The sequence below is a fragment of the Rhinopithecus roxellana genome, chromosome 15 (assembly GCF_007565055.1).
Source record: "Rhinopithecus roxellana isolate Shanxi Qingling chromosome 15, ASM756505v1, whole genome shotgun sequence".
NCBI classification, from domain to species: Eukaryota; Metazoa; Chordata; class Mammalia; order Primates; family Cercopithecidae; genus Rhinopithecus; species Rhinopithecus roxellana.
The window spans coordinates 32,222,843-32,241,231 of record NC_044563.1 but is presented as its reverse complement, the minus strand read 5'-3'; the positions used below and the strand labels follow the sequence as shown (position 1 = coordinate 32,241,231).

The 18,389-nt window shown below is 40.9% G+C and overlaps 1 protein-coding gene across 1 annotated transcript in view; it reads right to left on the bottom strand.

Annotated features, from left to right (window-relative positions):
* The window catches only part of PANX1 (pannexin 1), a 60,455-nt gene that overhangs the window by 8,769 nt on the left and 33,297 nt on the right, over window positions 1-18,389 (bottom strand). The window lies entirely within an intron of this gene.

Here is an 18,389-nt window from a genome sequence, read left to right as displayed (position 1 = left end):
TACCCACTGCATTTAAATTGCCATGTCTCCCTAGACTCCTTGGTTTTGTGACAGTTCTTCAATCTTTCCTTGTTTTTAAGTGCATAAAATAATATATATAGGTTCACAAAGGAAATAGAATATTGATATGCAGTTATCAAAACACTAATATTTTGAATCCACTTCTTTATTCATACTTAAAATAGGATCTAGCAGACGATCTAACAGCTATTGACACTTTGAAGTTGTGAAGAGTAAACGATATTCCAGGATATCTGTGATTTTCTGTGGGTGACAAACTCACAGGTACTGCTAATATCACTATGGATTGTTGCCTACATAAAAACTTTTTTAAGCTAAATTTTAGTTGGAAGTGAATAAAAAATAAAGCTGTCATATATTTTCCTATCCTAGTTTGCAGGCCTCCTGTCACTATCACAGACCCACATAAGGAATCTCTGGCCCGGACGCAAGAGAGAAATAAGCACAAAACGGCCCCCAAACTTTGCAAAGCCCTCTTACCAAGACAGCTGCTTTACTTTGGCATTCTGGCATGGGATGAGGTGTTTCAAAAGTATTAACCCAACTTGCAAAGGGCTGCTACACAATGACACACACAGCAGGTTGTGATTAGCTGAATTCTGTCTGCATAATTCATAGCTGGCTGTGGGGAGAAGGAATGTTCATTTAATTCATGCCCAATCGGAAGGGTGCCCATTAGTTTAAAAACATAACTGTATGACACAGAATTTCTGCTGCTTCTATAACCATGAAAGCCAGCCATTGTATCTGGAAACCACAGGGAGAAAACTGTTTCTAAAATGGGCTTGTGAAACATCAATATAAGTCACTTTTGTTTCAAAGCTATTTGAATAATGACATTTCACCTCAAACTGTTCCCTTGAATTAAAAAGTGACTATTTACAGTCTGTGGCATTTTTAAACATGCCCAAGTGGCACAATAATTTGGTACAATAAGTGGTACAATAAATAGCTCAGCACAGCTCATTGTAATTAGAAAAACAAATTACATATTGGGTATAAATTTCCCTAAATCCTTGTACCTTGATCACCACTATAGTAACGTCACTTAATGCCCCATATCTTGGTTTTCTCCACACTTAAACCTCTTTTTATTTATTTTTTCCCACCAAAAATAAAAAGGCAACTTCCAGTGAGTCTATAAAAATGTAGTAAAACAGGAAATAGGAATCCAAAAAAACCATAAAATTAGTCTTTGAAATCCTTTTGACCAAGTAAGAAATATGGAAAAGCTGCAGGACTTTGAGGGTGCATCTGCAGATGGAAACAGCTTTGTTCCTAAGCTGTGTCAACTCCACATTAGGCCTGGGATGTTCAGCATCTCTTGAAGCCATGACGGCACTATTTTGCGTGATGCTCGAGTGAGTATTGAGCTCTTCCAAGAATAGGGAAACTTCTCAAATCCTTGTGGAAACAAGCAGCTGTCCAACTACAATTTTCAGTCTATCTGCCTTAAAAATGTGTGCTGTTTCTGGAAGAGGTGATAGTTAGAACAACAGAAACCTCCAGATAGAAGGAACTTAGAGAGTGAGCCAGTACAACTTCCCTCCGTATTCAAATCCTCTCTACCTCATTGATGGCAAAGAACCATCCAGTTCAGACTGAACAACTCCTCCTCCAAAATGCATGTAACCTCATCTTACGAGATTCAGTGCAGATGGGTAAATTCACTCGAAAACATCTTCTGGGGACCTGCTATGTGCCAGGCAGGGGGCTGGATGCATGGCCCCCGCAGACTAGGCGCAGAGTCTACCCCAAGATCACACAGGACAGGTGGGAACACAAGCTGGTCATTAAATCATCAAAACATGTAGGTACTAAGTACTGAGGCAACAGAAAAGTCCCCGGGAAGGTGGTCAGGGAAGCTTCATAAAAGAGGTAACACCTGAAATATGTCTTAAAGTACAGTGAGGCAATAAAATAAAACAAAGCCTTCTGTTAAGACTCAGCACAAATGTCACCTCTGTGGCCCTTTGGAATCCTCCTTCCTCTGCTTGGAATCCTTTCCTCCTTGCTTGTCTGTTGAATTCTCACTCATCCAGAGCACCAGGGAAAATGAGCAAGCCTGTGAGTGAGGAAGTGGCCAGAACAGAGGCCAGAAGGGTGTGCCAGGTTGAATACTGCCCCCTACCCCTAATTCATGACCACCGGGAACCTCAGAGCGTGATACTGTTTGGAAATAGGTCTTTGCAAATATAATTAGTTAAATTAAGATAAGGTCATGATAAATTAGGGTGGGCCCGGGTCCAATGACTTGTATCCTTATCAGGAGGCCAAATGAAGACACAGAGACAAACAGAAAGAAGCCCTGTGATAACAGAGGTAGAGACTGGAGTGATGCATCTACCATCCTAGGAACACAGGACTGCCAGCAGCCATCAGGAACTAGAAGAAAGCACATCACAGATTCTCCTCGGATGCACCAAAAGGAGTCGAGTCAACTCTGGCAACACCTTGATTGTTCTGGTCTCCAAAACTAGGAGGAAATACATTTCTGTTGTGGTAATTTGTTACAGCAGATGTAGGAAACTCACAAAAAGAGTAAGCAGAGACTGAATTAAGAAGGCCACAAATTCCCACACCATACACAATGGGGTACCACTGGTAGAGGGTATAATCAAATATATTCCAGAGGCAAAGAAGAAACACACGGGAAGGAGAGAGACCAGGCAGGAGGTCACTGTGGCAGAGAGGCTGAAAGAGAAGACAGATCTGACAGCAACAGATGGGGAAGACACTTCAGTGTCCACACAGAAGAGGGGGTGGAAAAGGAGAAGAACTGAGGATCACACCGGGTGTGTAGCTCATGCAAGGCTGTGGGGGTTGGAACCATCAGGTGAAATAAATGAAGAGTCCCAGACTCAGAGCACACGGGAGTGAGGTGGGAGGCAGACCTGAGAAGATGAGAAATTTTGAACATGAGATACCTGCAGTCAAAACGCCCTGGTGTGTAGTAGATAACTGAAAGTAAAGAAAAATAATCTAGCTGTACAATTCAGGATTTGGTAGCACATATGTGGTCAAAGCCAACTGTATGGTTAAGATAATCCAAGAAGAATGGGCAGAAGGAGAAGACCATGGACAGGCCTGAGACCCTATAACATTTAAGGGTAGGGCAAAAAGAGAATCTTGGAAGAAGTGGTCAGAAAGTAGGAAGTAGGTGAACCAAGAATGTCCTGCACTGGGGAAGTGGAGTAAAAAGATGCATGAAGGATGTCTGTTCTGACTATATGCTGTTCAGGTAATGTTGCACTTACAGACAATCCTAGACAGTGGGAGTCATGAGTGAATGGTTACCCCAAAAAGCTAATGTGCACTCCCTGAGAAGCTTACAGAAGGCAGAAAATGCAGATGGCATGGCTTCTATTCTGCACCCCAGGTGCTGTGGTTTGCACTGGGTGACATTCTGAAGTGCAGCTGGAGGGAATCCATCATGGAGAGAGCCCTGGAGAAGATAGTGAGCAAAGTATCTGTTCACAGAAGGAGGAAAAGATGCCTACCAAGATAAGCAGAACCAAGTGACAAGGAACAGCCTTCCCACGATCTATGAAATGCAATGAATTGTCCTATGAGGCAAGGAGCTCCCTTTCAAGGCAGTTTGTGATTATCTGGGAGAGCATGAGTATTCTAGATCAAGGGTCCAAAGAGTCTTCTTGTAAAGTGCCAGAGAATAAATATTAGAGGTTTGAGAGCCACATGGTCTCTGTTACAGCTGCTCAGCTCTGCCATTACGGTGCAAAAGCAGCCACAGATAATGTGTGAGCAAATGGGGCACAGTTGTGTTCCAATAAAATTTTATTTACAAAAACAGGTATGGACTGATTTGGCTCAAGCATGTGTGCCGTAGTTTGCCAACCCTGGCTCTGCGTTCTTGCTTCTCAAAGAGTGGTGTGGTCCATAGACCACGAACCTCAGTTATCACCTGGGAGTCTGTTATAAATGCCGAATTGCAGGTCCCCATCAGACCTGATGAATCAGAGCCTGAAGTTCAACAAAATCTGCAGGTGATCTGCATGCACAGAGAATTTGAGAAATGGTCTACATGGGTGGTGCCCACCCCCACATTGTACGGCAGGACGGGCTCACATCGGAATCCCCTGGGATGCCAATAAAAACCACATTCCTGACCTTAACCACAGAAGCTCCAACCTAATGGCCTGGATGGCCTCGGGATCCTGAATTTTCACAAGGCCACTCTGGCAATGCTAAGGTTTGGAAGCCTCTGGTCCGGAAGCCTCAGAGGATTCCTCCAACCAAGTTTCTATGAGTCTACTTAAGAGAAATAAAGATTTGCCCACTCTCTTAATTTTGTTCTTGTTTTTCTTATTGTTTTTTTTTTCAGTTAAAAACTGACTTTCTGTTTCAGAGAGAAATCTTACTAATAGTTGCCTCCTACATTCTAAACTTGAACAAAGGGAACAGAACACTCAAAAGAAAAAAAAAAAAAGCCAGTTTTCAAGCAGTCTTAGAGCACCACCTACCGGCCCCCCTGACTGTACCTGCATCTCCAGCAAAGGCCTCACAGTCTCTCCTTAGAGGCCATCAGTAGTGCACGGAGTGAGAGAGAAAGGGAGGAGGAAGACAGGAAGAAATCAAAGTCAGTTAGGGAGAAATGACACCATTGATCATACCAGTGTCATACCAGTGCTGACTTAAACATTACACTAAATAACTTCTTTGGAGGAACTGAACTCTCCTAACTTCAGCATCAGAATTAAATTGAGAAGTGCTGAATAAAACCTGTGCCTCTAATCTCCCATCCTTTGTCAGGATGTTCCTGGAGAACCAAATCTGGTTCTGAACAGGACACACAGCTACCTCACTGCCCTCCTCCCTTCCACATATACTCTTCAAGCACCCACTATGGACTACGCATTGTCTCAGGGGTACAGGGATAAACAAGACATGGTCATGGTCTCTGCCTGCATAAAGCTTACAGTCTGAAGAGATAAAGAACTAATTAAGCAGAATTATGGCAAGATATTTTCATGTGAAGCTTTCATTTTATTTGAAAGTGGTTGGGTAAGGCCTTGGAGGGCAGTAGGTAGAGATAGGGAGTGGGATGTCTGAAGTTAGTTTCAAGTGACAGCAAGCTCAGAATGAGGTGGCCACAGGAACTCATGATGGAAATGGAAAGGATGTAAAAGTTCCTCCAGATGAGACAGAGACTGAGGCTAGATGTGCCATCCAGGAGGACACAGAAGTCACCCTGGAGTGGTGAAGGAGGATGAGCATGACTGAGTTGTGAATGAATGAGGGGTAACTGGGAGAAGGTGACAGCAATGAGGAGGGCATGAGGAAGGCATAGCCAGTATCCAAAATAGCTAAGGAACTGAGTTGTCTATGAAGAAACAGTAGCAAGGTAAGGAATACAGGCATGGGAAGAAACTACGCAAGTCCACGAGCACAGTGAACTAAGGACCTCCTGGGTCAACAGTGGGCTCCCCTGCTGGACAGCTCTTCTGCCAGAAAGACTCTCCTTGTATTGAACTGCAGCTCATCAGCAGGTGACCATCATCTACAGGCTACAGTCCAGAGTTCTGAAGCCACAGAAGTTAGAACTGGACCTTTCTACATGGGAAACATGCCTGAAATTTGAAGGAGGCTGTAGGCTCACCTGCCATCTGGCTGTGGGACCTTGGAAAAGGCACTGACCACTCTGGCCCTCGGAGTCTGAATGAGAGGACCCTAACAGTTTAACAGTCCCGAGTCTGCTCAGTGTGGAGAAGCCACAAGAAAGCCTTTTTATCCTTGAAAGAGAATCCAGAAATTCCACTTTGGGGTATGTATCCAAAAGAAGCAAAGCCAGGAGTCAAACAGGTGTTCTCAGCAGCAATAGTCACAATAGGCAAGAAGTGCAAGCAACCAAGTGTCCGCTGACGAATGGATAAACAAAATCCTGTACAAACTTACAATGGGATGTTATTCAGTCTTAAAAAGGAAGGGGATTTTGATATATGCTACCACATGAACAAACTCTGAAAACATTTTCTTGAGATAAGCCAGACACAAAAGGTCAAATATTGTATGGTTTCACTTATATAAGGTATCTAGAATAGGCAAATGCAGAGAGACAGAAAACAGAATGGAGGTTGCCAGGGGCTGCAGGGACGGGGAAATGGAAAATTACTGTTTAATAGGTGCAAGTCTCAGTTTGCGAAGATGAAAAATTCAGGAGATGGATAATGGCGATGGTTTTGCAACAATGTAAATGTACTTAATGCCACTGGGCTATATACCTACAAAGAGGTAAATTTTATGTTATATATATTTTATCAAAAAAGAAAAAGAAAAACTTGAAACAGAGATCAACGTAGAAATAAAGCAGATGCGATTACTGAATCTGGCCTAAGAAAGCCACACGCTAATATTCGTATCTGGTATAGGTTTTATTTCTCCAATTAGGCTGAAACTTCATTGCTCTCTAACTCCCAGCATTACCAACCAAATCCCACAAATTGGATGGCTTAAAACCACAGAAATTTGTTCTTTCATGGTTTTAGAGGTGAGGAGTTCAAAACCAAGGCGCTAGCGGGACCATGCTCCCTCCCTCCCAAGTCTCCAGGGAAGGATCTTCTCAGACTCTTCCAGCTTCCAGGCGCCCCAGCATTCCTTGGCTTGGCAGCGTAACTCCAATCCAGTCCCCTGTGGGTATGCAGCTGTTTTCTCCCTGGTGTCTTCATGCTGTCTTCCCTCTGAGCACGTCTGTGTCCAACTTCCCCTCTTCTTATGAGGACAGCAGTCATACTGGGTTAAAGGCCCACCCTACTGCAGCAGGACCCCATCTTAACTAATTACATCTGCAATAATTGTATTTCCAAATAAGGTGTCACAGTTTAGGGCACACTGGGTTAAAACTTCAACATATCTTTTGGGGGACACAATTCAACCCATGACACCACCCAAATGTAGAGTTAACTTAAGTCTCAGTCCTCACCTTACTCACCCTCTTGGCAACATTTGACATAAGTTATTACATTGACACCATCTTTCTTTACAAGATACCCTGCGTTTCAAGCATACAGCACACTGTTGACACTTTGCTCATCACCCCACCTCTCTGTGTCTCCTCTGTTGACTGGTCCTACCCCACCCTCTCTCCATGTTGGAGCAGCCCTCAGACCTTGCCCCTATCTACATATAATCACTCCCTAAGAAACCCCATCCACTCCTATAGCTTTAAATACTATCTATTTTCTGACAATCTGCCATATCTATAGCTGTACTCTAGCCTGCAATCTCCAGATACCATATCTCACTGCCCACCTGACACATCCTCTGGACCATGGAGCATCTGATTCAACATGTTCAAGTAGAACTCTGATTTTCCTCCAAAATCTGCTTCTTCAAGTGTCATGAAGGTGTCATTCCATCCAGTGCCTGAAACCTTGGTCATGTCCTTCATCCTGATCTTTCTCTCATCTTCCCACGTCCAATCAGCACATCTTGTTACTTCCATATCTTAGAAAAGATGCCCCAAGCCTTAGAAAAGATGCACTTCCCACCTCCTCTGCTGTCACTCTAGACCTCAACTGCTGTCACTCTAGACCAAGGATCAGCAAACTGCTGCCTCTGAGCCAAATCTGGCCACAAGCGATCATGTCTACTCTGCAGAACTGAGTAGCTGCGACAGTGACCATGTGATCTGCAATGACAAAAAACTTTATGATCTGGCCCTCTGCAGAAAAGTTTGCTGACCCTTGGTCTAGGCCCTTGACGTCACTTTTGACTATCCTTTTGCATGATCTTTTAATCAGCAATAAGACACAGAGTATTGCTTTTTGTTTGCTCTTTGCCCTCTTGGACATAACTGCTTCTTTTCCTTTCTGTTCCCTAATTAGAACCCTCACTCTGTGCTTACCAAGTGGCTCTCCCTGCCTCTATTCCCTTCTGCACACCATCACTGAGGCTTAACTCTTGGAATCACTAAGTTCATCCTGCTCAGGTACCTGCAATGGCTCCCGCTGTCCCCAGCATTTAGCCCATCCATCTGGTTAGTGTTCAAAGTCCCCTGTAACCTAACCTACCCTGCATAGTTAATCAAGGGCCCACTGCTCCCCAGCAGGCCATGCCTCTCCCAGAAAGTGCTTCCCACCCTCCCAGGCAGTGCTTTTTTTGTGCTTGTTGGGCCTGCATTTTCCTTCCAGTTGTCATCCAGCTTGTTCCTCTCTCTTCTGGTTATCAGGAAGAGAGAATTTATGAAAAGGAAAAAAAATTGTGAAGAAACTGCTCTAATCATCTTCATTTCCTCACCTCCCATTCACTCTTCACCACAGCCATCTGCCTCCCACTTCTCCACTAAAATCATTCCTGCTGGATCCCCAATGTTTTCATTAAATCCAGTAAGTTTTATTTCTCCCAGACTGCATTGGCTTCTCTGCAGCAGCATTTAACAGAGTTCACTGCTGTCTGAAACACTCTACTTTCACCATTTAGCTGATTATTCCCTTTCGCTGCCTTCTTCCATGGTTATTTTCCCACTAAACAACGAGCTCCCTGATGAAGGGACCATGTCATCTGTGGCTCTCTGCCACTGCACATACATTCTAGCATATCAATCAACGTTAGCTGAAATCAACGGTGACTAAATGTTTTCAGCTCAAGAATTTCTATTTGATTCTTTTGGTGCAATTTGCAGTCAGTTCTCTGTAAAAATCTCCATATAATCATAATTCTTTGAATATATTATTAATGACTAGTTAAAATGCATGGTTGATCAATCTACTATCTGAATCTCCAACAGGTTTGTTTCCATTTCTGATTTTTCTCTTGGTTTTCTTGTTCACCTAGTTATTTCCTAGTGAGTGCTGAATATCATATATGAAAAACCTGGGCAAGAATTTGAGAGCACATAAGAGGAGGCAGAGCAAGATGGCTGAATTGAACCCTCCAATGATTGACCCCCCTGTTAGGAGATAGACAATATAAAAAGATATAAAGTATCCATGCAAGAAAGTACCTTCCTAAGAACCAAAAAATCAGATGAGCAATCACTGTACCTGGTTTTAACATAACATGGTAAGTGGCATTGAAGAGAGTAGGAAGGACGGTCTTGCATTGCTTACACTACCCCTCCCCTAAAACCAGGCAGTACAGTCTGGAGAAAGAATCTGTGTGCTTGAAGGAGGGAGAGCAAAGTGAGTATGGGACTTTGCATTGGAACTCAGTGCTACCTTGTCATAGCCACACACAACACCAGGCAGACTTCTGCCAGGTCCCACAAAGGAAGCATTTAGACCAGCCTGGACCAGAGGGGAATCTTCTGCCCCAGTGGGAGAAACGTGACTCCTGCTGGCTTCACCACCAATTGACTAAAGTGACCTAGGGCACCAAGTAAATCTGAGTGCCAATCAGAACACAGTAACTGTAGGCCTTGGACAAGCCCTGGTGCTGCACTGGTCTTAGAAACAGTGGGCTTGGGATACGACCCAATACGACACTAACTGTACCAGCCAGGGGAACACCTGCATCACTCCTCTCCCAACTTTAAGCAGTGCAGCTTGGGGAGAGATCTTTCAACTTGGTGAAAGGACAGGAAAGAGTACAGAGGATACTGTCTTGCAACTTAGATATCAGGCTCAGTCACAGTAAAATAAAGCACCAGGCAGATGCCTGATATAATATGTAGGTACAAGAAGGTTAAAGGACACAAAGAAGACTCAACCCAAATAAGACTACCTCAAGGAATATAATAATCCAACTCTCAAAGGTGAAGGACAAAGAAAGGAGCCCAAAAACACCAGGTGAAAAGATACAAATTACATATAAAAGAGTTTCAAGACATCTGGCAGCAGACTTTTCAGTGGAAACCTTACAGACCAGGAGGGAGTGGGATGACATATTCAAAGCACTAAAGGAAAAAAAGCTTCCAACCTAGAATACCATGACCAGCAAAGTTATCCTTCAAACATAAAGGTGAAATAAAGACTTTCCCAGACAAACAAAAGCTGAGGTATTTCATCAACACTAGACCTGTCTTACAAGACGTGGTAAAGGGAGTTCTTCAGTCTGAAAGAAAAGGATGCTAATGAGCAACAAGAAATCATCTAAAATTACAGACTCACTGGTAAAAGTAAGTACGCAGACAAATACAGAATACTCTAACACTGTAATTGTGGTATGTAAACCACCCATACCTTAAAATGAAGAATCTAAAGTAAACCTGTCAAAAATAATCGTAATTACAACAATTTGTTAGGAGATAGACAATATAAAAAGATATAAAGTGACAAGAAGTTGAAAGTGAGGGGGGGATGAAGTTAAAGTACAGAATTTTTTAGTTTTCTCTTTGCTTGTTTTTTAATTTTCATTGTAATTGGAACTAAATTATCTTCAGTTTAAAATAAATGGTTAATAACATAACCAACAATAATAATAATAGTAGTTATTATTATATTATTTGAAATGGAGTTTCACTCTTGTTGCCCAGGCTGGAGTGCAATGGTGCGATCTCAGCTCACTGCAACCTCTGCCTCCTGGTAAGTTCAAGGGATTCTTCTGCCTCAGCCTCCCAAGTAGCTGGGATTACAGGCATGCACCACCATGCTCAGCTAATTTTGTATTTTTAGTAGGGACAAGGTTTCTCCATGTTGGTCAGGCTAGTCTTGAATTCCCGACCTCAGGTGATCTGCCCGTCTCGGCTTCGCAAAATGCTGGGATTACAGGCGTGAGCCACCACGCCCAACCGCATAACCAATTATTTTAATTTGAAGATAACTTAATTCCAATCACAGCCTCGTGTGCAGCCTCATGGCAAACAACGTAAAAGCCTATGATAGATACACAAAAAATAAAAAGCAAGAAATTAAAACATACTACCAAAAAATCACTTATACACAAGGGAAGACAGAGAAAAAGGAAAAAAGGAGAAACTAACAAAACAACCAGAAAATTGCAGTAGTAAGTCCTTACCTATCAATAATAACATTGAATGTAAATGAACTAATCCCTTTTTTTTTTTTTTTGAGACGGAGTCTCGCTCTGTCGCCCGGGCTGGAGTGCAGTGGCCGGATCTCAGCTCACTGCAAGCTCCGCCTCCCGGGTTCACGCCATTCTCCTGCCTCAGCCTCCTGAGTAGCTGGGACTACAGGCGCCCGCCACCTCGCCCAGCTAGTTTTTTGTATTTTTTTAGTAGAGACGGGGTTTCACCGTGTTAGCCAGGATGGTCTCGATCTGCTGACCTCGTGATCCGCCCGTCTCGGCCTCCCAAAGTGCTGGGATTACAGGTTTGAGCCACCGCGCCCGGCCTAAATTCATCAATCAAGAGAAAGAATGGCTCACTGGATTAAAAACCCAACCATATGCTGCTGACAAGAAACTCACTTCACCCATAAAGACACATATGGGCTGAAAATGAAGGGCTGAAAAACATATTCCAAGCAAACAGAAACCAAAAAAGAACAGGAATAGCTATACATATATCAGATAAAATAAATCTCAAGACAGAAACTGTAAAAAGATAAAAAGTAAGTCATTATATAATGATAATGGGATCAATTCAGTAAGAGGGTATAACAACTGTAAATATATAAGCACCCAATGCTGAGTACTCAGATATATAAAGAAAATATTATTAGAGCTAAAGAGGGATAAACCCCAATACAATAATAGTTGGGAACTTCACACCCAACTTCCAGTATTGAGCAGATCATCTAGACAGAAAATAAAGAAATATCAGGCTCAAGCTACACTGTAGGCCAAATAGACCCAACAGACATTTACAGAACATTTCATCCAATAGCTGTAGAACATTCTGCTCTTTAGTAAATGAAACATTCTCACAGATAAACCATATGTTAGGCCACAAAACAAGTCTCAAATAATTCAAAATAATTGAAATCATGAAAGTATCTTTTCTGACCACAAGGTCAGAAATCAATGACAAAAGAAACTCTGGAAACTACACAAACACATGGAAATTAATATGCTCCTGAATGACCACTGGGTCAATGAAGAGATTAAGAATAAGTTTAAAAGTGTCTTGAAACAAATGAAAATGAGAACACAACATACCAAAACCTACTGGATATAGCAAAAGTAGTACCAACAGGGATGTTTAAAGCAATAAACACCTACCTACATCAAAAAAGTAGAAAGACTTCAAAACAGCCTAATGATAGATCTTAAAGAACTAGAAAAGCAAGAGCAAACCAAACCCAAATTCAGTAGACTATTAAAGAGCAGAAATAAATAAAATTGAAACTTAAAAAAAATACAAAAATCAATAAAATTTAAGTTGGTTTTTTGAAAAGATAAACAAAATCAACAAACCTTTAGACAGACTAAAAAAAGAGAAAGACCAAATAAAATTAGAGACAAAAAAGGAGACATTATCATTCATACTACAGAAATTCAAAGGATCACTAAAGACTATTATGAGCAACTATATGCCAATAAATTGCAAAACCTAAAAAAAAAAAGAAAAAAAAAATTTCTAGACACATACAACCTACCAAGATTGGACCATGAAGAAATACAAAACTGGAAAGGCCAATAGCAAGTAACAAGGGAGAGGCAGTAATAATAAGTAATAATAAGTCTCCCATCAAAGAAAAGCCCAGGACCTGATGGCTTCACTGCTAAATTCTACCAAACTTTTAAAAAAGAACTAATACCAATCCTACTAAAAGTATTCAAAAAAACTGAGGAGGGAATAATTCCAAACTGTCCTTTGAGGAGGGAATAATTTTATAAAGCCAGTCTTACCATGATACCAAAATCAGACAAAGACACAAGAAAATTATAAGCCAATACCTCTGATGAACATAGATATAAAAATCCTCAATAAAATGATTCAGCAAACTGATTCAGTAATACATTAAAAAGATCATTCATCACAACCAAGTGGGATTTATCTCAGGGATGCAAGGATAGTTCAACATATGCAAATCAATACATTTGATATATCACATCAACAGAATGAAGGTCAAAAACCACTTGATCATTTCCATAGATGCCAAAAAAGGATTCAGTAACAGTCAATATTTCCTGATGATAAAAACCCTCAACAAACTGAGTACAGAAGGAACATACCTCAATATAATAAAGACCATTTATAACACAGCTGGTGTCACAAAGAATGGGGAAAAACTGAAATCGTTTCCTCTAAGATATGGAAGAAGACAAGGATGCCCGCTTCTAACACTTTTATTCAACACAGTAGTGGAAATCCTAGTCACAGTAATTCAACAAGAGAAAGAAAGGGCATCCAAATTGGAAAGGAAGAAATCAAATTATCCTTGCTTGCTGATAATATGATCTTATATAGAGAGAAATCTAGACTTCACCAATAAACTATTAGAACTGATAAATGAATCACTGAAGTTTCAGGATACAAAACCAACATACAAAAATCACAAGCATTTCTATATGCCAATAGCAAACAATCTGAAAAAGAAACTAAGAAAGTAAGTTCATTAACAAGAGCTATAAATAAAATACCTAGGAATAAACCTCAACAGAGAAGTGAAAGATCTCTACAATAAAAACTATAAAACACTAATCAAAGAAATTGAAGAGGACATAAATGAATTAAAAGATATTCCATGTTCATGAATTGGAAGGATTAATATTGTTAAAATGTTCACACTACCCAAAGCAAGTTACTGATTCAATGCAAAATGTATCAAGATATCAATGACATTCTTCATAGAAATAGAAAAAACAATCCTAAAATGTATATGGAAATACAAAAGACCCACAGTAGTCTGAGCAATTCTGAGCAAAAAGAACAAGGTTGGGGCATCACAATATCAAGTTATACCACAAAGCCATAGCAACCAAAATAGCATAGCACTGGCATAAAAACAGACACACAGACCAAGGAAACAGAATAGAGAACCCAGATATAAATCTACTCATTTATAGTCAATTCATTTTAACAAAGGTGCCAAAAAGATACAATACAGAAATGAACGTCTCTTCAATAAATGGTGCTAGGAAAACTGAGTATCCATACGCAGAAGACTGAACTCAGATCCCTGCTTCTCATATACAAAAATCTAACCAAAATAGATTAAAGACTTAAATACAAGACCTAAAACCATGAAACTACTAGAAGAAAACACTGGAGAAACACTCCAGGACGTGAGTCTGGATAAGCAATTTCTTGCGTAAGACCTCAGAAACACAAGCAACTACAGCAAAAATGGACAAGAAGGATCACTTCAAGCTAAAAAGCTTCTATGCAGCAAAGGAAACAATTAACATGATGAGACAATCCACAGAATGGGAGAAAATATTTGCCAACTATCCATCTGACAAGGGATTAATAACCAGAATATATAAGAAACTCAAACAACTCAGTATCAAGAAAAAAAAAAACCTTAAAAATGGGCAAAAAATCTGAATAGACATTTTTCAGAAGATGACATTCAAATGGCAAACAGGTATATGAAAAAAATGGTCAACATCATTGATCAGGGAAATGCAAATCAAAATCACAATGAGATATCACCTCACTCCAGGTAAAATGGCTTTTATCAAAAAGACAAAAAACAATGAATGCTGGTGAGGGATGTGTAGAAAGGGGGACATTCTATACTCTTGGTAGGAATGTAAACTAGTATAGCCACTATGGAAAACGATATGGAGGTTCCTCAAAAAACTTAAAACAGAGCTACTATATGATACAGTAATCCCACTGCTGGGTATATATCCAAAAGAAAGGAAATAGAATATCAAAGTTATTTTTACCCCCATGTTTATTGCAGAGCTATTCACAATAGCAAAGATATGAAAATTGACCTAAGTGTCCATCATCCAATGAATGAATAAAGAAAATGTGGTACATATACACAATGGAATATTATTTAGCTGTTAAAAAAACATGAAATCCTATTAAATTCAGCAACATGGATGGATCTGGACAATGTCATGTTAAGTGAAATAAGCCAGGCACAGATAAGTACTTCATGTTCACACTTACATGAGAGCTTAAAAAAACTGATCTCATAAAGAATACAGTGAAGGTTACCAGAGGCTGGGAAGGGTAGTGGAAAGGGAGAATGGTTAATGGGTGTAAGTACACAGTTAGATAAAAGGAATAAGATCTAGGTTTAGATAGCAAGCTGACTATAGTTCATAATTTACTGTACATTTCAAAAGAACTATATGAATGGAATCAGAATGTTGCTAACACAAAGAAATGATAAATGTTTAAGGTGATGGGTATCCCAATTACCCCGAATTGCTCATTATACATTGTATGCTTATATCAAAATATCACATGTATTCCACAATATACAACTATTATGCAACCATAAAAATTAAAAATAACAATAAGCCAGGTGTGGTGACTCACGCCTGTAATGCCAACACTCTAGAAGGCCAAGATGAGTGGATCTCTTGAGCTCAGGAGTTTGAGACCATTTCTACAAAAAATACAAAAATTAGCCAGGTGTGGTGGTGCATGTTTGTAGTCCCAGCTACTTGGGGGGCTGCGGCAGAAGAATCGCCTTACAACCAGAAGGTTGAGACTGCAGTGAGCCATGTTTGTGCCACTGCACTCCGGCCGGGGTGACAAAGTGAGACCCTATCTCAAAAAAAAAGAAGAGAAAAACAATTAAAAAAAAAAAAAAAAAAGAAGATGGATGATAATTACACCCAGAAAATCCTCCAGAAAGGATTTATTTTTACTTCTGGCAGGCAAGTAGACCACACACTGGCAATCCCTGATCTCTGTCATTCAACTGCTATTGCAATGATTTAAATCAGGACTCTAGTCCCTATGGGAGCTAGATTAATTCTGGATTGCCCCTTATTCTCAAAGAACAGCCTTTCAGAGTCCCAAGCAAATGCCAAGGAGTGCTAATAAGGGTCCTTCCAACATGGCAGGTCCTGACTTCAATTTCGGTCCCCAGCCTTGTGAATCTGGCAAGAGCTCTGCTGAGAAACTCAGATGAACCTCCATTCAAACAAGCAGTCCTCCACTGCCAGAAAGAGGGCTTCTTAACCTCTCATCAATACCACGTAACTTAAGATTTGGCTACCCATACTGTTTCCAGATTTCCCCTTCCTTGACTAGAAGAGCAACGGGCTAGAAGTCTGAAGATCTGAGCTCTGGTGTGTTAGTCAAGCAACTGGTCCTATGACCTTTAGGCTAGATCCCTCAAAGTTCCCTTACCCTTCAATGTAAAAGGCATCTGGATAAAATATCTGTTAGTTTATTCTTGCTCTAAAATAATTACTAACACGCCTGCCAACTCTTACATTAGACAATTCTCCTGTGGATCCATCAAAGCCAGCCCAGTGACTCACTAAAACTCTCCATTTTCATGAGAACACTATAACAAACAAACTGAAACTACAGTAAAAATTTGGATTTACAAAGCAAGCTGTTAAACTTTAGAACTGTGGCCATTCACACTGCAAGTCCTATTACATGTTGCCTTGGCTACTAAACCATGCAAAGCTGACAAGAACCCACCTATGGCTGAAAAATAAAGAGAAAAGCCCGACCTAAATGAAGAAAAGAGTCACTATAGGGTACCACTATGCAAAATGGCAAGCGATAAAGTTGGCACTTGAACAACATGAATTTGAACTACATGGGCCCACTTTTATGGGGCTTCTCTTCTGCCTCTACCACTCCTGATACAGCATGAACAACCTCTCCTCTTCCTCTTCCTCCTCAGCTACTCAACATAAAGACAATGAGGATGAAGACCTTTATGATGTTCTACTTCCACTTAATATTAGGTTGGAGAAAAAGTAATTGTGGGTTTTGCTATTCCTTTTATATATTTATTTAATTACTATTATTTTTTGGAGTCTCACTCTGTCTCCCATGCTGGAGTGATAGTGGTATGATCTCTTCTCTCTTCAACCTCCACCTCCCGCATTCAAGTGATTCTCCTGCCTCAGCCTTCTGAGTAACTGGGACTATAGGCATGCACCACCATACCTGGCTTTTTTTTTTTTTTTGAGATGGAGTTTCACTCTTGTTGCTCAGGCTGGAGTGCAATGGCACGATGTAGGCTCACTGCAACTTCCACTTCCCGGGCTCAAGCGATTCTCCTGCCTCAGCCTCCTGAGTAGCTGGGATTATAGGCGCCTGCTACCATGCCCAGCTAATTTTTGTATTTTTAGTAGAGACGGGGTTTCACCATGTTGGCCAGGCTGGTCTTGAACTCCTGACCTCAAGTGATCTGCTCGCCTCAGTCTCCCAAAGTGCTGGGATTACAGGCATGAGCCACCGTGCCCAGCCATGCCTGTCTAACTTTTGTATTTTTAGTAGAGACGGGGTTTTACCATGTTGTCCAGGCTGGTCTCAAACTCCTGACTTCAGGTGATCCGCCAGCCTCGCCCACCTTGCAATTACTTTTAATGGCAAAACCCATGATTACTTTTGCACCAACTATAAATATATTTTCTTTTCCTTATAATATTCTTAATAACATTTTCTTTTCTCTAGCTTACTTTATTGTAAGAATACAGTATATAATACACATAACATATTAAATATGTGTTAATTGACTGTTTCTGTTATTAGTAAGGCTTCCAGTCAACAGTAGGTTATCAGTAGTTAAGTTTTGGGGGAGTCAAATGTTACAGACAAATTTGTGACTTTGCAGAGAGCCAGTGCCCCTGACCCCTATATTGTTCAAGGGTCAACTGTAAACAAACAAGAAGGAGAACAAGCCTGAGTCATAGCTCCCTTAAATCATTCCTTTTATGAGGAAGGATGCTGATGGTGTGTCTGGCAGCAGGTCAAAGCAGAAGAGAGTCAAACTTTGGCTTTTGGGTTTTCGAAAGCTAAAATTCTGTATTTTCTTCAGCAGAAAAGAATACCAGAAGATACACATTCTATTTGTTTTCACAATGGACAAAAGAAACAGTGGTTGAAATTAATGACAGGCTGAAACAAAGTCCTACTTTCATAATCACAGAGAAGACCTAATGCAATCACTTCATAACTCAGAGAACATTCTTCTGCACAAATTTGTCAACTGCTGCCTAAAGTCCTCACCGCATCCCCTGCCACCTGCAAGCACAAACCACCACTTCCCTGACGACAGAGCGCCTGACTGTACCCCTTCTCTATGGGAAGTGGAACCCAGACATTGGTGTCTCTTGTGTAGCAATCTCCCCTTCCCTGCAGTATCTGGATCTATCAAAAGCAAAGGGATCCATTCCAAAAGCAGTGATACAGCCAACACCCCCAGAGGGCCTCATCACTAGGCTTTTCGATGCTCCAGTAACATATCACCTAGAAGCAACTGAACTCTAGGTCAGTCCTTACTTTCTGCAAGAGACCCTGTGTGTGGTATAAAAGGCACTAGCTGAGAAGCTATGCATGAATCCTAGCTCTGCCACTCAAAATGTACTAAGAACCTACTATAGGTCAGACATCCTGCTGAGCATTATGA